The sequence below is a fragment of the Chiloscyllium plagiosum genome, chromosome 20 (genome assembly GCF_004010195.1).
Source record: "Chiloscyllium plagiosum isolate BGI_BamShark_2017 chromosome 20, ASM401019v2, whole genome shotgun sequence".
Lineage (NCBI taxonomy): Eukaryota > Metazoa > Chordata > Chondrichthyes > Orectolobiformes > Hemiscylliidae > Chiloscyllium > Chiloscyllium plagiosum.
The window spans coordinates 6,282,111-6,303,800 of record NC_057729.1 but is presented as its reverse complement, the minus strand read 5'-3'; the positions used below and the strand labels follow the sequence as shown (position 1 = coordinate 6,303,800).

Below are 21,690 nucleotides of genomic sequence, written 5' to 3'. Positions count from 1 at the left end.
GCATATGGATGAAAATGGAATTGGGTAGGTTAGGTTGGCTTCAAATTGGCTTCAGAGGTCAGCACAACATTGAGCGCCGAAGGGCCTGTACTGTGCTGTAATGTTCTATGTAACTTGAAACTGTCAAGTAATTTCTGGGATTTTGGAGACTATCTGTCCATCGGTTCCAGAGCTGCCTTTCTTACTGTGTATGAGTGGAAATACTTTGCACCTTATAACAAGTAAAACAATCTCCATTTCTCTTTAATCCCCTCACCCAGGCCAGTTGTCAGGTAGACTTTTGTACAGGCCCTTCATTATATCCAAAATTTAAAGGTGCAGTCCCCAAACATAACAATCTTATAAATCCCAATCGCAAGAATTTAACTACTTGCAATTTGCATTTGTCCTTTGGTTACAAAGCATTGATCCACTGTTGAGTGTATAGCCATTTCTGCTTTTCAAGACTGCTTTGAGCGCACTGACTGGCGCATGTTTAAGGAGGCAGCAACCGATGGTGATTCCATCATCTTAGAGGAATACACAGTGTCAGTGACTTGCTACAATAGCAAATGTATTGACGATGTCACTGTGTCCAAGACCATCACTTCTCACCCCAACCAGAAGCCGTGGATGACCGCAAAGTTGTGTTGCTGCTGAGAACCTGTGATTCCGCCTTCAGAGCAGATGACAAGGCAGCCCTAACAACAGCGAGGGCCAACCTGACCCAGGCCATCAAAGAGGCAAAGTGTGCACACGCACAGAGAATACACAGTCACTTTCAGGATAGCGGAAATGCACAGAGCATGTGGAAGGGCATCCAGACCATCAGCACCCACAGAACAGCAGCGCCTGCTTCTGCTGGTGATGCCTCCCTCCCGGATGAGTTGAACAACTCCTATGCACAGATTTGAGGCACAACATGACGTGACAGCGAGGAAGTCCATCCCTTCGCCCTCCCCCCACCCCCAATGACCGGGTACTGTGTCTTACCATGGCTGCTGTGAGGAAATCCCTATGCAGAGTCAACCTATGTAAGGCTGCTGGACCAGATAACAACCCTGGCAGAGTGCTCAGAGGATGCTCTAACATACTGGCAAATATTCTCATGGACATCTTCAACATCTCCCTGAGCGGCGCCATAGTTCCGTGTTTCAATGCTGCTACCATCGTCCCCATGCTGAAGAAGTCTTCAGTGTCCTGTCTCAATGACCACTGTCCCATTGTGCTAACATCCATCATCATGGAGTGCTTTGAGAGGCTCATGAGAAGGCATATTAAGACCCTGCTGCCCCCTGTCACTGGACACCCTGCAGTTCGCGAATCGTCCCAACTGCTCAACTCATGATGCTACTTCCACCATCTTTACAGACATTTACACCACACACTGCATCTGAAAGGCTAAGCGCATTGTTGGATACCCCACACACCTCTCACTCAAACTCTTCTCCCTCCTGCCATCTGGCAGAAGATATCGGAGCATTCGGTCTCTCATGGCCAGACTGTGCAACAGTTTCTTCCCCTGGCCCATCAGACTCCTTAACACAGTATGATCGGACGCTTTTCCATCTGAAATTCCTTGCATGACTTCGAATTTCTGCTAGAACAATGTTTTATTAATTATCATTCTTTTATTACACTGTAATTTAAGTGTTTTGTACTTCTTATGCACTTTATGTCATCCTTTGTATGTTCGTGTAGTTTGTGCTGTCCATGTTACACCTTGGTCCTGGAGGAACACTCTCTCATTTTTTACTGTATCAATTGTATAAGGTAGAAATGACAAATAAAATCTACTCTACTCTCTATGGGGGTTGAGTTGTACTGGATTACAGAATTAATTATCACAAGTTTTTATAAAGGAGAAATAAATTAATTCAGTCTTCAGTAGTGGTTTGTCGACATAATGAAATAGGTTTTTCCCTTATTTTTAAATGCGATGCTCAGTTTGGCTGGAGTAATTCTGCACAAATCCAAATACAAGGATTCAACCTCAGCCCAGTCACAAGAGGTATTAAGCACAATCATAAATATGTCCACTTAACTTTTGATTCCCTCAGTGATTGAAAAGGACTATATTTGACACCCCACTGGCAAAATACTTCATTACGCAAATTCTAATTCACCCAGGATAAGACAACTATCAACTATTGCAATAAAATAACCAACATTTCTGAATTAGCATGAACTGTTCAATATAACATTGCATAACTCAATTCCAAATTGCAGCATTACATCCTTAGCTGGATTTGTCATAGCTGTTAATACTCACATTAAAGAATAGCAGTCGATGCTTCGTAAATGAGCTCCTAACTGAGCTAAAATATTCTGATAGTCCAAACTAATTGAATAGAAAACTTGGTAAGTGAAGCCCAGTAGTGACAAATCTTCAATTGTAAAGTAGATAAGGTACAGATTGAAAACAATCTGAGAAAAATTAAAAGGGGTTTAGTAAGAGAAAATTGATTAATAGATCATCCAATGCGGCCACAAATGTGGTGTAAGGACTAGGTACATGTTGTCAATAAAGTGAGGAGCACAATCAGGAAACATATCAAAAGCGAGAGGACACAAATGAATGGAAAAAAATAGGAATTGGAAGTAATAGTTACATGTTTGACACTGTGTCAACATTAAGAGTGTTAAAAACCACCTTCCAAACAAAAGGATGGCCATAAAAGGTGGGGATCATGAAAGGATTAAGTTTACACGCCTATCCTAGCAAATGACAAGGACGGCTCTTCATCGAGGGGGAGCGAAGAGCCACAAAGATAGTGGATGACCTGTGAGGGGGGGTAAAAGTTGTTAATAATAGATTGTAAGGTCATAAGGTACACGAGCAGAATTAGGCCATTCAGTCTATCAAGTCTGCCCCACTGTTCAATCATGGCTGATATGTTTCTCAACCCCATTCATCTGTTTTCTCCCTGTAATCTTTGACTCCCTTATTCATGAAGTAAATATCTATCTCTGTCTTAAATACACTTAATGACTTGGCCTCCACAGCCATCTGCAGCAATGAGTTCCACAGATTCACCACCCTCTGGCTGAAGAAATCCCTCCTCATTTCAATTCTAAAGGATCGTTCTTTTACCCTGAGGCTGTGCTCTCAGGTCCTAGTTTCTCCTTTCAGCAGAACCATCTTTTCCCCATCCACTCTATCCTGATGTCTCAATATTTTGCAAGTTTCCAAGAAATTCTCCCTCACTCTTCTGAACTCATTGAGTGCAGACCCATAGTCCTTAACCGCTTCTGAAATGACAAGCCCGTCAACCTCAGGATTACTCTTGTAAACCTCCTCCAATGCCAGCACGTCCTTCCTTAGATATGGGACCCAAAACTGCACACGGTATTCCAAATGTGGTCTGACCCAGAGCCTCTATACAACCTAAGCAGGACATCAATACTCTTGTAGCCCTCTTGAAATGAATGCTAACATTACATTGACCTTCTGAACTACCAACTTAACCTGCATGATAAGTTTGTGCTTCTGTTTTCTGAAGCCTTTCCCACTTAGAAGATTGGTTAGAAGATTAGAGGCATGGACAAAGTGCACTTTCCCACAGTGCATTCCATCTGCCACTTCTTTGCTCACTCTCCTAGCCTATCCAAGTCCTTCTGCAGCCTCCCCATCTTTTCATCGCTAACTGTCCCTCCACCTATCTTTGTGTCATCTGCAAACTTAGCAACAGTGCCCTCAGTTCCTTCATGAGTTAGTGTATAAAGTGAACAATGGTGGTCCCAACACAGACCCCTGCGGAACTCCACTAGTCACCAGCTGCCATCCTGAAAAAGCCCCGTTTATTCCTATTCTCTGCCTTCTGCCAGTCAGCCAATCTGCTAGCCATGTCAGTACCTTGCCTCTAACACTATGCATTCTTATCATAAGCAATCTCCTTTGCTACACCTTGTTAAATGCCTTCTGGAGGTCCAAATAGATCATGTCCACTTTGTCTCTCCTTTGTCTAACTTACTCATTAACTCCTCAAAAATTCTAACAACTTCTTTCAGATATGACCTCCCCTTGATGAAGCCGTGCTGACTCAACCCTATTTTATCATGTACTTTGCAATCTCACCCATAATAACAGACTCTAACATTTAACCAATGACCAAGATCAGGCTAATCAGCTTATCATTTCCCATCTTCTGTCTTCTTCGTTTCTTAACAGGGGTTTTACATGAATAATTTTCCAGTCCTCTGGGACCCTCCCTGGCTCAAGTGAGGATCCTAAAAACTCAACAGAAAGTAGTACAAAGGGTCAATTGTTCAGATATTACTGTATTAACCCAACTGCTTATGCTGATTTTTCTCACCATTATTGCTGTTAAAGAGAAATTGGGCCAAATGACTAAAGAGAGACAAATATTATTTTTTCATTAAAAACGATTAAAGACCAAAAGTAATAAGAGAACAGATATGGAGACTAGTAAAGGCAAATACAGCAAAATTTATTTTAACCCAGCATCTTATCAATTGGGACAAAAAGACAAAACTTATATATACCTCAAATACCATGATCCACCGCAGTGTCCAAGTATTCAAGCTGTAACTAAAGTATAACAGTGACGTGTATACCCCCTGCATTATATTTCTATTATCTCTTGTGTATTTTTACATTGATTTTACAAGGTGTGTTGATGTTTTTACATAGATTTTTTTGAAGGACATTGATGTCTTGAAGCTTGGCTTGGTCAGGGAATATTTAATCAACACACCGATAGATGACAGTTAATTTAAAAATGGCTGTAGTAGGTCTGAAATCACTGTAGTTTTTCTGGTTTATTCAGATACACTGAAGAAATGTAAAATAACTGATATCTTCAGTAACTTCCTCTTGCTCCATCCAGGACACCCTGACTCTGTTTCTGTCTCAGCAATAATCTTCCCCTCTGTTAATCATTTAAACTCAACATGTTAGTGAGGGTTGTCCAACCGCAGTTCTGTTTGAATCATCATCCTCCCAGTCAGGATAGAGGCCTCAACAATGCTCCTATATTTTCCTACAGCTGGGTCAAAAACTTTAGGTGGATGTGGAAAAGTTGCAGATGTTCTTTACAGTTTGATGGTGGGAAACTCTAAATCAGACCTTCAGTTTGTTAGAAATGGAATGCTTTGGGAGCATTAAAATTTTGAAAAGGCAATTGGTAAATCACCCCACATCTTCATCATTTGATGGTTGACTAGATGCAATTTGTTCTCCACACCCTGCCATTTCCTCATTCTTACAGTACACCAAACATTCTTTGCTGATTGTAACTAAACTTTGTATTAATTCTACGTTGAGCCAGTCATGAAACAAAATCAGATGCAAATTTATGTTTGTGAAATTGGACACCAGAAGTCTCACAGGGTGATGGCATGGTGGTGGATAGAAAGCAAACAATAGGATTAATTTGGTGTTATTTAGTAACAGTGGTTTGTTTTGGTCTGTTTAGAAGGGCAAGAGCAGAGATTTTCATCTTCCCTACCACTGGAGTAACCACTGAAAAAAAAAAGGAGGTAGAGGACCAGACATCCCTAGGCCCTATGTTGATTCTGTATAAAGTTATAAGTTATGGAATGTTTAAAATCTGACTGTTGGTTTCCTCTGTTCCTATTTTATCATGCTGTGTGCATGCACATTCGCCTCTGCCTCCATTTATGGGCTTGCTTTAAGATCTGTGTGAATGGGCAAGTCTGAGGGGGCTGAGTAAATGACAATCACATATAGCAAATATCCTTAACCTTGAATGTACTATTACCTGCCTAGGGTAATCATTGGACCTGGTCAATGGCAAGGAATACAACATTACTTATAGTTGGCAACAATACTATTTTCCAGACAATACCAAATAAGTACATTTTGGAAACAATGAAGGACAATACAGGGGACTGGATTAGTGAGAGAACAGATATACATGCAGCAAATCCAGTTCAAAGTAAATAAATGTGTAATAGTTTTGAGGAAACCAGAATGAATAAATGCTGTCAATAGGAAAAATCTGCACTTGAAGAGGAGATGGAATGTTGGGAAAGTAGGCATCTGCTTTGAGATAGAGGAGCACCAAATCGACTAACAATTTGTGTAAAAGAATTCTTAGAACAATGCTTGGGATATTATTATGGGTAGTATATAGAAACTACAGGTAAGATACAATTAATTCATTGGTAGTATAGAGCTTAAACAATCCAAAACACGAGACAAAGTCAAAACTTTTACCTTGTACTCAATAGAACAGTGAACAGTAGAACCGCCAGTTTCTGTCGCAATCCCCATGGCAAAACTCTAGCCAATCAGAGTCCACTTGTCTGGTCTGGGTTTAAGTCATCCAACTAAGATTGACAGTTCACAGATCCTGCTGCATCTCCTTGCTATCCATGCTCCAACCAATCAGCACTCTCTTTTCATTATAAATTGTTATAACTTGTAGGAATTGTATTTCCCTAAGTTTGGTTTCTTGTGTCCAGTCCTGACAAGTGCAGAATGCAAAGCTCACACTCAATGCTACTTTGTAGCAATATTAAAGATGCAATGTCAGATGTGAGGGGAATTTATTTTAAAAAAATGAAGTAAATTAGTTTTGCCTCACAATAGCATAGAATGTTAAAGGAGCAGCCAGAGGATAGATGGTGAAATGATTGAAAAGGTTTGACAGGGGAAACTCTGGAAGATTACTCACACTCAGTGGGCTTGCACTGGCCCTTAAGATTACAATCAAGATAGAAACATAAAAAGTAAGGTGAGAAAAAAAGAGGTTTGTCCTAAAAATATGAAATACATTACCCCATTTGGAGATGTTTCATTATGTCTTTATTCAACAATTAGATAACCACTTGAGAAAGAAAATTACATCATTTAACTAAAGGACAAAGAATTTGCAGAGTCATAGTGGAGCTGGTAATGGCACTATGGACATCCTTTAGATGACATGCTTTGTCATCCAAATTCAGTTAAATATTAATGGAGAAATCATGTGCTTGCTGTTTAAAACTGGACTATTAATGATAACACAAAGAGCTAGATATTATATGACCCTGCCAGTTATATCTTTGCTGTGATACCACATAGAACGAGTCTGGTTGCTTGTCCATCATCTCACATCTATCCACCAAGCTGACAAGCATAATATGGAGGGTGAGCGGCTGTCAAGATCAGCCATCAGTTGTAAATAAATAATTATGGGTCAATAGAGCTTGTTAAAAAGCTTAAAGGAAGTTGATATGCTGCCCGTGTAGGCCACTTTTAAAGGCAGGAAGAAATGAGGGTTTCTCATTCAAGAGGAGCAGTGCGGGCACCTCCTACCCTTCCTCAAATGTGTAACCCCATCCTTGCTTCCATGCCACCTGCCCAATAGAATCTGCCATCATCACCAACCCTTGGTCTATCCCCTGGGCTCTGGGATCCCTCACCATCCTAAATTCCTGGGACCTCTCTTCTTGTGACTGCTGTGATCTTCAATGGGCCTTTTCATGCAGTTCCAGTAATGATTGGAACCCAAGCTGTAGTAGCCAATGGAAGGGAAATCAAGAGAAACAAACATTCGCTGGCATCTGATTTTGTTTCAAAGCTGCCTGAATGTGGAATTGATACAAAGTTTAGTTACAATCAGCTCAGGAGGTTCGGTGTGCTGAATAAAAATCCCTGTAAGACTGAGGAAATGCCAGGGCATAGAGAACAAATTGCATCCAGTCAACCATCAAATGGTACAGATGTGGGGTGTGGAAATCATTAATCAAGCTCTTTTTATTATCCAAAGACACACTGTTGGCTGTGAACATACACCTGATTCCCTTGCATTGCAGTGAAGCTGACTTTACACAAGCTGTTAGCCATCACTCTCATGATACTTTAATTGACATTAAGAGAAGAGATTGCACTGGCACAAACTGTGCTGTAACCTCCATCCTACATTTATCAACCAACAAATACTCAAAGATATTTCCAATTTTGCAATTGACACCATTGCTTTTATTACATAGCATCTATAGATGTTATCTTACAAAGGCATTAAGATAATATTGGACTCTCTTAAATTGAGAACACTGTTCATATAATTTAACCAGAGAGAAATCCTGACTAAATTTTGGTTGATTTGAGATCCTGGGCCAGGCTATGTTCTTCTTCTAAAACCTCCCCTATCGGTTGTGTTCAGCTGTGACATGTGACAAACACATCTTCCGAAATCAAGCAGTATTTAGTAGAAGCACATGTTTAAAATTGCCTAACAACAGGCCCGGATACACAAAACATCATTCTTCTTTACGGCTTGCTGAATTTTATTTGCTTGTGCAATACCCAAAACAGCAACACAAATATACCAATCTGGCAGTATAACAGTAAACCTGTCTGTTGGCACTATCACAATCTAACAGCTTGAAAGACCCAAATGTTTCCCTCCTCTTCTCCTTTTAAACCTGTCACTAGGAGGAGCCGGTCTCCTCTACTGTGTCGTTGGGGTGTTGCAGCAAAACAGAGACCACGTGGAATGAATGAACAATATGCCAGTGTGTGCAGCAATTCAATGAAGGTCAGTTATCTGTTATGGTAACAGTTCCATGTCTGCGATGATGTGTTCAAAATATGAGTCGGCCCTCACTGAAACAGGGCATCTTGTGCTGCACCCTGTTAATTAGACTTTATTTGTACTCTCTTCACTCTGAAATTTGTGCAAAAGGTGAAGCCACCATAATTTGAACAGTAAGTGTTGAGTTCTATCCATGAGCATGACAGGGGATGTCATACACTTGCAATGTCTGACACATACTTTCAACGTTAATTGCAGAAATAGAATTGTTATTGGTCTCAGTAATCCCCTGAAATTGTTGTCTGATTATGGTGTGTATCATAACAGGTGTGGCACTGTGACACAAGACCTGGCTCCTTAATTAGTGAATAAAACTTAATATTCTTGAGTTCCAGATGAGAATGCCACATCTTAATTTACAAGAATTTCGTACAGCTTTATTTTGATACCTGAATACCAATGAAGCTTTCATTTGCATTTTAGGAGGATTGATTAGTAATATCTAATCAGGCCCTGTAGCATTGGAATTGAAATGAAACATAATCTTCAGGTGAATTGAAGTTCAAGGGCAGGAGGAAAATTGATCCAGACTGCACATTATTCAGTCTCTATTTCAAAACCATACTTCAATCCTTTTGTTTTGTATAATCATTAGATTTAACATCATTTATAATTAAATTATAGAATTTACAGCAATTTGAGAAGCAGAGTAGAATTGGCTGGAGCAGAGGAGCTGCAGTAATGCTATTGCAAGAGGGATGCAATTACAGCACAATGTGTTTACATGGGCAGATTCCAGAAATATGGGCAGAGCGATATATCATGAAAAAAAATGACAGCAGGTTGTTAAGAAGTAAGTTCCAAATTTCAGTTACTTTAGATTTTCAGTAACCACAGGTATTTTACTTTTCTTAAGTATTATTGTTTTGTTAAAGAGATATTCAATTGCATAAATTCCATGAAGATGAGGGTTAATGACGCCATTAAGCACAAGGACATAGAGCCAGGAAGTATTGATGAAGTTACACAAAATATTGATTAGGCCACAATAGTTTGTCTATCTATTAAAGAAAGGACATTAAAACCATAGAGGGTAATTACTATAGATTCACTTGGATGATCTAAGGAATGGTATACTTTAGTTAATCAGGAAATGACTGAGATTCTGCAACTATTTCCATACAAGCAGATATAGCTGAGAGGAGATTTAGTGGAGGCATTTATAATTATGGAAAGGTTTGATAGGGTGACTAGCAAATTATCAATTTAAAATGAACGTTAAGAGAATGAGTGAAATATTTAGGAGAAATCTCATTGCACTTTTTGAAAGGGAATGATTGAAATAGAAATCATGTCCTCTATGAAGGACTGCATAAAACCTAAAGCAGAAAAAAAACTATAAAATAATGGAAGTGGAATAATATAGGACGACGTAATTAGCTTTGAACTGCTTATACAAAAGATAGGCAAGAATGAAATGGGAATGGGCTGAATGGCTTCTTTCCAAGCAGCAAGTTTATACAATTCCCAGCAAAGACCCAACTACAAAAAATAAAGTCTTCTGACACCTTTATCAATTGGAAACCCATGGTTCCGGTTATAGGAAGGATATTGTTATGCTGGAGAGGGTTCAGAAGAGATAGAGGAGGGTGTTGCCAGGTATGGAAGGTTTGAGTTAGAAGGGAAGTCTGGATAGGCTGGGACATTTTTCACTGGAGCATAGGAGGTTGAGAGGCAACCCGACCGAAGTTTATAAAATAATGAGAGAGATAGATAGAGTTAATGGTAGTTGTCTTTTCCCTAGGATGGGGAATTTTAAGACTGGGGGAGCATTTTTAAGGTGAGAGAAGAGAGATTTTAAAAAGACATGAGGGGGCATATGTTTTACTCAGAGGGTGGTTGGTGTGTGGAATGAACTTCCTGAAGAAGCAGTGGATGTGGATGCAATTACAACATTTCAAAGACGTTTGGATAAGTACATGAATGGGAAAGGTTTGGAGGGATATCGGCCAGGAGCAGGCATTGGGGAACTAGTTTAGTTTGGGATTATGTTTGGCATGGACTGATTGGACTGAAGAGTCTGTTTCCATGCTGTTTGACTCTATGTGAGTACCTGCAATTAATCTCTGATGTTTGAGAGTGTTAGTCACTCCTGTGTGGTAAAGATAGGCTGTTAAGACAAACCTTTGAGAGGGAAGTGATAAATATTTTTGTCATCTGAACTGCTGAGCAGTTTTGAAGTCAATTTGTTTGCACGTCCAGTGAACTGATGAAAGCAACAGTAGGTGGTTGGGTAGATCCATCACTGTTGGGTTTTGTGGCTATTGGCCAGAGGACTATGAATATGATTCTGTCAACCAAGTTCACTGAACTTCGCAGCAGGTGTTTCATTAAGGTTGACTTCAAATCGCTAGACTGAGCAGCCCATAACTTCTTATCTCTGAGATAAAGAGGTGTTCACTGACTACCTCATAGAGATGTACAGCATGGAAACAGACCATTTGGTCCAACTTGTTCATGCTGACCAGATATCCTGAATAAATCTGGTCCCATTTGCCAGCCCCTAGCCCATATCCCTCTAAATCCTCCCTATTCATGTAATTATCCAGATGCCTTTTAAATATTGGAATTGTACCAGCATCCAGCACTTCCTCTGGCATCTCATTCCATACATTTACCATCCTCTGTGTGAAAAGGTTGCCCCTTTAGGTTCCTTTTAAATCTTTCCCCATTCAGCTTAAACCTATGCCCTCTCGTTTTGGATTCCGCTGCCCTGGGAAAAAGATTTTGTCTATTTATCCTATCCATGCTCCTTGTGCTTTTATAAACCTCTATAAGGTCACCCCTCAGCCTCCATCACTCCAGGGAAATCAACCCCAGCCTATTCAGCCTCTCCCTATAGCTCAAACCTTCCAATCTTGGCAACATCCTTGTCAATCTTTTCTGAACCCTTTCAAGTTTCACAACATCCTTCCCATTGGAGGAAGGCCAGAATATCATGCAGTATTCCAAAAGTGGCCTAACCAATGCCCTGTGCAGCCACACCATGACCTCCCAACTCCTGTATGCAATACACTGACCAATAAAGGAAAGCATACCAAATGCCTTCCTCACTATCCTATCTCACCTGTGACTCCACTTTCAAGGAGCTATGAACCTGCACTCCAAGGTCTCTTTGTTCAGCAACACTCCCCAGGACCTTACCAATAAGTGTATAAATCCTGCCCTGATTTTGCCTTTCCAAAATGCAGCCCCTCACATTTGTCTAAATTAGACTCCATCTGGCACTCCTCAGCCCATTGGCCCATCTGATCTTGCACCATTAAAATGTCATGCATTCAACAGGACAACAGGTCATAGGAAACCAAGTGGTACGGATGAGTACTGCCCAACACAACAAGCAACTTCTGGCTAATTGGAAATGCTGTATGGCTAACTACTTTCTTTTTAATGAATAATTTGGACATTTATGTTTATATTCTGTGATAATAACGTGTGAGTTTTTCATGCATTAAAACATCAGACAGAAGGCAAAGTGTAAGAATATTTTTAATCATTATGCATGCTTTACTTTCTTGCTGGTTGAGTGGTGGTAAATGTTTATTTAATATATAGACTTATGAAGTATCTGTACGCTGTCAGTGGTTTGTGTGATGCTGGAAAAGCACAGCAGGTCAGGCAGCGCCTGAGGAGCAGGAGCGGCGACGTTTTGGGAGTAAGCCCTTCATCAGGCCTTATGCCCGAAACTTCAATTCTCCTTCTCCTCAGATGCTGCCTGACCTGCTGTACTTTCCCAGTGCCACACTTTTCGATTCTGATCTCCAGCATCTGCAGACCTCACTTTCACTGATGTCAGTGAATGAAAGGCATTTTTGACCATAATTAGTGTGGGGATTTAATTGGTACCGCTATAGTCATATCCATGGCTCATCAGTGAGTTTGAGATATTTTGCAGTCAATCTGGTCAGAGATGTTATTGCATTCGGATTTAACCACAAGTCTCCCAGTTCAGAAGTAGGGACGTTACCACTGCACCACAAGTGTTCATATTCATCAGTAAATTCTAATGGACTTTTCTCCATCAGCTGTAACGCTAAATACTACAAAAAGATAGCAATAGAGAGAAAAAGGAAAACAGACAATTAGGAGATAATGAACCGCAACATTTTCTCCTCAGGCACTTTCCCACCCGTATTCTGACACGGCCACTTCACTCTCAGTTCATGTTTGCTTGACCAGGAATACTCGACAGGGTTATTAATTCACTGGCTGTCTTGCTGGTTTAATGAGTAAAAGCATCAGAAATTGAACTGGTCAATCTCTGAGCTCTTTCTGCTTACAATTGGCTGGAAAGCTGTCCTAGGATGCTGATTTACAATCAATGAAAATCCAATTTGTTGTAAAGTTACTCTCAATTCTAAGATGCACCATGGGAGCTAGGAGGAAACGGAATAAATGAAGGTAAGGTAAAAAAACATGAGTTGGTAGGAGGAGGGTAGAAGGAGAGGTCAGAGAAAATGAAGGGATAGCATAGAATGCAATTGATACTAAAACTCAAAAATATTGCCAAAATAAAGTGAATAAGGGAAAACAGATGATATGCAATGTATACTAGCACCATAAAAACACTTAATATCATAGTCAATATTACATTTCATTGTGACTTTACCAGTGAAATTAACCAATTTAATATATTTATCACAAGGCAATAATTCCCACAATATTTCTGTTTTAAAACTCAGATAATAATTATAAGATTGAAATAAATTGAATCACAATACTGAGGATTTTCGAGTAAAATTATTACTTCAACATTAGTTTTCATATCAGTGAGCTTTGTAGAGCTTCTCAACAATTGTAGAGTCATAGAGTCTTGCAGCACAGAATAGGGCCTTCTGCCCATCAAGTCTGCACTGCCCCATCTGCGCACAATCCAACTTCCCTGCTCTTGGCCCGCAGCTTTCAATATTATGACATTTCAAGTGCTCATCTATGCTCTTTTTAATGGTTGTGAGTGTTCCCTTCTCTGCTGCCCTCTCAGGCTGTGAATTCCAGATTCCCACCACCCTGTGGGTGAAAGGTTTTTTTCCTCAAAACCCCGGTAAACCTCCTGTCCCCATCTTAAGTCATACCGCCCCTTGTTATTAATCTTCAACAAAGGGGAACAGTGGCTTACTCTCCACCCTGTTCGTGGCCCTCACATGTTAAAGGGTTAAATATTTTACTTTCTCACATCAAGAATCAAACTGTGTTTCCTACAGGATGGTGGATATGGATATAAAAAAAACCCATCAGGAAATGTTTATTTTAGATCAGCTGAATAAGTAACTGGAACAATGGCCAGGCTGTAGTGAAGTTGATAAACTAGGTGGCTGCTGGCAATTAATTGTACAAGAGACGAAACATCAGCTTCCAGCCAGCAGGATGAAAATCGGCAATTAGCTTGGTGGTGGCACATCATAGTTTCTGACAGAAAACAGTAAGAACACATTTCTAATATATTAACAAGTTACGCACAGTCGCTGAAATACATGACCACCAAATGAAATTGTATTCAGTAGCAAAGAGAAATGGGTACGTCAATCATTCTGACAGCATTAGAAGCATGCTGGAGGAGAGATCAAGGGTGATTGAGAAGAAGAGAATGGTGAGGTGAAAATTGAGGGAAACAGAGGGGAAGTCAAATGTGTTAGCGGGAGTCTAGAGTTTGACGGTTGGCAGGTTCCCAGTGCAAGGGCAGCTCAGTTTAAATGGGGAGGGAATGAACACTTTCATGCTCTTGACAATTGATCAAGGGTGATGGCGAGTGGCTCAAAATTCCAGAGGCCAGGACTGGGATGATGGAGAGGAGGTGAAAGGTGGCCGAAGAAGGACATCGGGTTGTAGGTCCAGAGTCAGAGGAAGAGAGTCTGGAGACGTGGCAGTGACAGCAGGAAGTGGGAGTCAGGGTGCTGGTTCAGAAGGGAGTTGTCCATGGTGGAGACTGAAGCATGTCAATGCAGAACAGTGGGTTGCATGTTTTGTATTCACTCACGGGCTGAAGGCATCTCATTTATTGCCCATCCCTAATTGCCCAGTGGAAAGTTAAGAGTCAGCCACATTGCTATGGGTCTGGAGACACATGTAGCCCAAACCAGGTAAGGATGGCACTTTCCTTCCCTAAAGGACATTTGTAAATCAGATGGGTTTTTCTCACAATTGTTTCATGGTCATCATTAGATTCTTAATTCCAGATTTTTTTTTACTTCAAATTCCACCATCTGTGGTGGTGGGATTTGAAGCCAGGTCCACAGAATATTACCTATGTCTTTGGACTAACCGTCCAGAGATAATACCCGCCTCAGGCGACTGACTGTGTGTCGTTTGCACGTTCTCCCCGTGTCTGCGTGGGGTTCCTCCGGGTGCTCCGGTTTCCTCCCACGGTCCAAAGATGTGCAGGTCAGGTGAATTGGCCGTGCTAAATTGCCCGTAGAGTTAGGTAAGGGGTAAATGTAGGGGTATGGGTGGGTTGCGGGTCGGTGTGGACCATTTGGGCCGAAGGGCCTGTTTCCACACTGTAATGTAATGTAATCTAATCTAATACCACTAGGCAATTGCCTTCCCAGTAGCAGAAGGTCAGGCATCCCAGTGGAATACTGAGCAATCCAGAATTTGCTGCAGAGGAGTGACTACTTGCAAATATCCAACAGCCAATGACGAAGAGAGCTGAGGGTGTCACAGCAGTCAGTCATGGACCTATGTCAGCTCCTGCAGGAAGACCTACTGTTTCATGGAATAGGAGACAATCATAGGCAATGATGTTAAATCTTAAATGCCACCATTGCCTTGAATCTTTACATCATTGGGTGGTTCCAGGATACCACTGATGACATGCGTGGCATCTCCAACTCTCTCGCATACAGAGGGAGAAGGGAGTTCATGAATGCTGCATTCATAGAAAGATGTTTTGTGTGATTCCTCACAGATCAGGAGAACTGGGCAACCCGAGATATTGGATTGCCTGGATTTCCACAAGTACAAAGGGCAATTGACTGTATACATGCAGTACTGAGCGCTCCCTAGGATCAGCCATCAGCAAGGGGTTTCATTTCATAAATGTTCACATGCAGGTTCAGTTGGCATTTGGAAGGCAAATGCAATGTTCACATTCATTTCAAGATGGCTTGAATACAAGAGCAGAGATATACTACTGAGGCTGGTCAGACCAGATTTGGAATACTGTGAGCAATTTTTGGGTCTTGCATCGAAGGAAATATGAGCTGGTATTGGAAGGGATCCAGAGGAGTGAACAAGAATTATCCCAGGACGAAGGACGTGTCATGTGAGGAGGGATTGAGGATTCTGGGTCTGTCCTTGATGGAATTTAGAAGGATGTGAGGGAACTTGTGGAATACTGACAGGCCTGGATAGAGTGAATGCAGGAAAGATGTTTCCACGAGTGGGAGAGAGTAGGACCCCAGGGCACATCCTCAGGGTGAAGGACAACCCTTTAGAGCTGAGATGAGGAGGAATTTCTTCCACCAGAGGGCAATGAATCTGTGGAACTCATTGCCCTGGAAGACTGTGGAAGCCAAGTCATCGCATACATTTAAGACAGAACTAGGTAGGTTCCTGATCAGTAAGGGGATCAGGGGTTGCAGGGATAGGCAAAAGAATAGGGTTGAGAAACATGTCAGCCATGATTGAATGACAGAGCAGATTGATGACCTGAATGGCCTAATTCTGCACCCATATCTTATGGTTTTATGATCTAATGTGCAGCTGGATTGTGATGACTACAAACTAATTCCTCAGAATATATAAAGCCCAGGAGAGGAGTGATAGCAATACCTCTGATTGCCGTTAACAACGGTACAAAGTATACCAGATAATCCCACTACTGAAGGTGAGAATCTTCTGCTGGGACTGTTGAGATGGAATGCTACAGTCTGCAGTTAATACAGCCTACTGAACCCTCTATCTTATAGTATTGCAAAGAGATAAGGAATTTCCAGTCAGGGAGATGAAGATAGCAGAGAACTAGAGGGTAGTTAGTCAAACACCTGCCGTAGGGAAATTGCTTGAATCTATTTTTCAGACAGTTATAGGAGGAGACTTAAAAAAACTAATAATAGGATTGGGCAGAGTGAACATGGTTTTGTGAAAGAGAAATCTTGTTTAACCAGTTTTATCTTAGTTGTTAAGGGAGGATCTATTAATGTGATGAAAACAAAAGCTACTAAAGATCACCATGGGTCCAGCAGTAATTTGGACACATTAATGTGTTTTGCTTGGAATTCCAAAAGTCATTTAATAAGGCATCACAAGATGTTGGGAAAAGACACAATTTAAAAGCACATATGTAGAGGTAATATATTGAAATGGATAAAGGACTGGTTAACTCACAAAAAGCAGATAATAGGCATTGGGTGGCCAATCTGTATTGATGGAATGCTACAGGGATCATGACTCAAACAGTTACAATCTGTCAACGGTTTGGATGAAAGGGCTTAATGTGTAATACTACATTTGTTTTTGGTGCTAGGATAGAAGACAGTAACTTGTAAAGTGTCTACAATGGAATATAAATAAGTTGTAAATGGGCAAGAATTTAGCATAAGTAGTATCCTATGGGAAAATGTAAACTTGCCCACTTTAGCAAGAAGATTAGAAGAGATAACATCATTTAAGAGAGATTTGTGTGTCCTGATACACAAATCACAAAGTGAGTGTGCAAGTACAGCAAGTGATTAGGAAGGGGAATGGAGTGTTAGCGTTCATTACAAGAGGAATAGAATATATAGAAGCAAGTTTTGCTACAGCTATACAGGGACCGTAGTGATAACACATCTGGCCTACAAAGTACAATTTTGGTCCCCTTATTTGAAAAAGGATATGATTAAATTTGGAAGTAGTTCTGAGAAGTTTCACCCAACTCGTTTCTGGAATGAAGGGCATGTCTTGTCATACCCATGTCAGTTTGGAAAACAGTTTATGAAACAGAGGGTGCTGAGATTACGTGAAAAAGGGGATACTGGGAAGCAAGCATGAGGGGACACAGTTTCAAAATAAGAAGTCTGACATTGCAGATGGAGATGAAGAGTTTTTTTTTCTCTGAGAAGGCGAGTTTAGTGTGTGGAATTACCTTCCACAGAGAACAGTAGAGGCTGCTCATTGAACTGTGCATTGATGCATTTTTGATCTTCAGGGAAGTCAGGGGCTAAGGGGTAGAGGGGTGCTGCGAGAGGAAGACAACAACTTGGAGTTGAAACACCACCCAGATCAAATAGGGTCTCATTGGATGGTGGAACAGGCTGGCAGGATCAAATGACCTACTCCTTAGCCTAAAACGTATCTTTCCTATGTTAACTGTGGAACAAATTAGCTTTGAGTCAAATTACTTTTCATGTCTTTTTACAGATGGGAATGATCTTGTCAAAGACCAGAGTGATATCTCACACTTATGAAAATTAATTGATAAACTTGGCAACCTCACAACTCTGAGCTTTGGATCTATTTTATTATTGCAGAGATAATTTACCAACTTTAATTATAGAAACAGACCTTTCTACCCGTGACAAGAAGTCACTGTGTCCACTGCAGTGCATGGATGCATGAAGGAACACTGACAAAATGTGAAAGGGCAGGAAGGTAGCTTCAAACAGAGCCATAAAATATTGCAATGTTCTCAAATGAATTTCAAGGACACTTATTCATACTAGGATTAAAGTCTTGAATCTCTCATGAATAAGTTACATCATGCCTTTCAAAGGCATCAAAACTAGAGGGATTGCAAATTTATAGATGTCGACAACAAAGAGGAAAACAATCCACTTTATTGCATCTGTTGTCACCTCTTTGCTGGAGCCTTCAAAAACTGGCCCCATTCTCCAATACCTCTCAAAGCCCAATATCTTCCTCTTCTTTAAGTACTCATTCAACTTCCTTGTGAAGATGTGGTGGTTCCTGCCACACCTACACTAGATAACAGAGAATCCCATTCTCCAACAATTCTGAGAGTGGGAAATTTACCTCAATTTTTATTATTGCAAGCCTAAATCAAGATAAGATTAAACATGAATGGATTGAATGGCTTCTGTCAGGAAGTTGGTATGTAAAAATAGTAAAATTGTAAATCAGGGAAAGCATTATGATGTCCCTTTAAGATAAAGGGCTTTTTTTATTCTAAGAGTTTTTTTTAAATGCAGTTTGTAAGCAACGTCAGGTGCTTGAATTGGCACAATGTATCTAAAAGCTGTTCAGTTAGTAGACTCAAGCAGCATTTTCACCCAGACAACAGTTTAAATTTAGCCAATTAATTTAAAATAGAGACTAAGGACTAATTAAATTCAAATCTGATGGTATTGACACCTAAATCCAATCATATTATAGGAATTTGATATGTCATAGGGGGTATAAAACAGAGAGGCAATTAGACAGAGAGGGAAGAATCCAGTGTCACCTGAAGGGGGCACAAATCTGCCCTCTGAGAAATGGCCATGTTTGCTAAATAACACTATCCATCTGTAAAGGTTCATGGCATGTTTAGCGAATATTCTTGACTCCAGAAAGCAAGTGAGAAAGCATATTGGATAGAAGGAGACAATGGAGAGAGGTGTTCAGAATATCCCCAACAGCAGAATCAGTGGAGAGGAAAAGCAACATTCTGGAGGATCTGTTGTGAGTGAACTTTGAGGGACTAAGTTTTAATGTATTGTTTTCTTATTAGCTGGATTCATATAAGTGGGACCTGTGTTATTGAAAACAGAATTTAGTTCAGTTAGGGAATAAGTAGTAGTCATGGAATCATCAATAAGAATTCTGTTACTTTGTTCACTGTTGGAGTTAGATAAATAAATTGTTACCCATTAATTGTAGAGCGAGTGAAAGGATTTCATCTCTTTATAATAGTTTGTGGGGTAAGAGATAGGATATACCACATGTCACATTATGAGGCAAGGTGATCCTCTCTGGGTGTTTCAGTTTCAATTATTAGAGGGGTGTTGGCCTCTGATTCATAACACCTCTATTCAATCAGCAGACATGATTAAGAACTGATTAAGCAATGGACTAAAAAGGCACATGTTTCAATTAAAAAGTAACAGGAAGCAACCAATCAAATTGTTTGAAAACATACATTGCTGGTTACCATTTTGTTTACAATCAGGTCAGAATCTGCCATGGAATCATAGAATCCCTACAGTGTGGAATAAAGCCCTTTGGCCCAACACGTCCACAACGACCCTCCGAAGAGTAACTCACCCAGACCCATTCCTCTACCCTATTATCCTACATTTACCCCTGACTAATGTACCTAACCTACACATCCCTGAACTCCATGGGCAATTAACATGGACAATTCATCTAACTTGCACATCTTTGGATTGTCGGAGGAAACCGGAGCACCCAGAGGAAACGCACGCAGGCAAGGGGAGAATTTGCAAACTCCACACAGTCGACTGAGGCTGAAATCGAACCCTGCCATCGCAAACTAGGTCAATAGCAACCAGCACAATAAAATGACCACCTAGTGGCACAGGCAGACTCCCTCCTCTGTTGCTGCTGGGAGCCATTTTTTAGGGGTCAGTAAAGGGTATGGTGCAGGAACCCAACTATCCATCAAAAAACCCAAGATCAGGCCTTTCTGAATTTTGAACAGGACTGGTAGGCCACAGAATCATTCCATTTCCCTCAGTGGGATTTGTCATTGAGGTGAAAGGTCATAAAACATCTTTAAAAGGAAAGAGAGAAAATTTCTGTGGTTTTCTGGCTGATATTCAGTACGTGGGGCAGCATGGTGGCTCAGTGGTTAGCACTTCTGCCTCACAGTGTCAGGGATCCGAATTCAATTCTAGCCTTGGGCGACTGTCTGTGTAGAGTTTGCACATTCGTCATGTATCTAAGTGGGTTTCCTCCAGGTACTCCAGTTTCCTCCCACAATCCAAAGATGTGTAGGTTAGGTGCATTAGTCAGTAGAAAATATAGGGTAGGGGAAATGGGTCTGGGTTGGTTACTCTTCAGAGAGTCGATGTGGGATTCTGTGATTCAATGGTGATTCAAATTGGTATATAAGAAGGACTTTAAAGGGGGTAGGAAACAAGTCCATAGAAGTGCCATATTATTTAAGAGTGTCAGGGTCTAAAAAGTCTGAGGAGTCCGATAAGCATCACCCACTAGAATAACGGACTTGGTGGCAGAACAGCTTACAGTCTTAGAGAAGTAAGAATAACATTAAGGTCCTGAGGATGGTCTAAGGCTATCCTACCTGAGATTCTGCTTCATTGTGCAGTTTTATTAATTCAGCTCAAATCAAGGTCAGCTCTTACCAAGACCATCAACTGTGATCAAAATCACTGAAGTTGACTTTTTAAACATTTTCCTGAAACAGCTGTTCAATTCATTGATGGACAGTGATCAGTCTGTTATTTAACGAAATATTTATTTTATAGGACAATTGTTTGAAGTGTGCCTTATTAGGGAATGAAATTGATCACCATTTCTTCCCAAACTATCCCAATCAGCAGGATATTGACCTATAGGGTCTGGTTAGCTTTGGAAGTTGGACCTAATTTGGGCAAATTGTGTCATTGAACCCACAGAAAAGTCCACATACAGATGGATTTGTGCATAATCCACTTGGATTTAAGATCTTCCTTACTTGTACAGGTATAGCTGACACTGCCCTACGGAGCTGATAATATGTCAACTTATAAATACTGAAATCAAAATGGAAAATCTCAATGGGCTGAATTTTTCAAGGGGAGTCAGGACCGCTTTGTTGAGATTTTGGTTAACAGAGAATTTTGCCCCATTTGGCCTTGTAATTGGCCACCTGCAGACCTGCCATATGAAGATTGTGCCAGCCAGGGGGTCTTTGGGAGAGGTGATCCCTGTGGAATAATGTAGAGGACTTCAGGCCTTGAGCAGGTAAGGGAAATGTATTGTTAAAAGATTTTACCCACTGTTAAAGGGAAACCTCTTTCAGGGCAGGTTGCCTTCTCTGCCCACAATCCCTTTATTGACATAAGTATTTTTGGGACCACCGCCAACAGCCCCTTTTCTGGGCTAGTGCTGAGAAGTTGCCTCCATTTTGTTGGTGTCTTCCCCACATGTTGGGGTGGTTTTGACATACCCATCATGAAAGCTATGCAGTCTTTGGAGAGCTTGCAGAAGAGGTTTACCAGGGTGATTCCTGGATTAGAGGGGATGAGCTATAAGGAGAGGA

The 21,690-nt window shown here is 40.8% G+C and overlaps 1 protein-coding gene across 2 annotated transcripts in view; it reads left to right on the top strand.

Moving 5' to 3' along the window:
* LOC122560006 (cadherin-22-like) overlaps positions 1-21,690 on the top strand; it is an 837,716-nt gene that overhangs the window by 321,595 nt on the left and 494,431 nt on the right. Inside the window, exon 1 of one of the 2 annotated variants that reach the window (XM_043710158.1) lies at positions 8,421-8,489. The exons of the other annotated variant lie outside the window; for it this stretch is intronic. The gene's annotated coding sequence lies outside the window, so the exon portion shown is untranslated. Of the gene's footprint in view, positions 1-8,420; positions 8,490-21,690 lie in introns of those variants that run through there. 2 annotated transcript variants of the gene reach the window in all.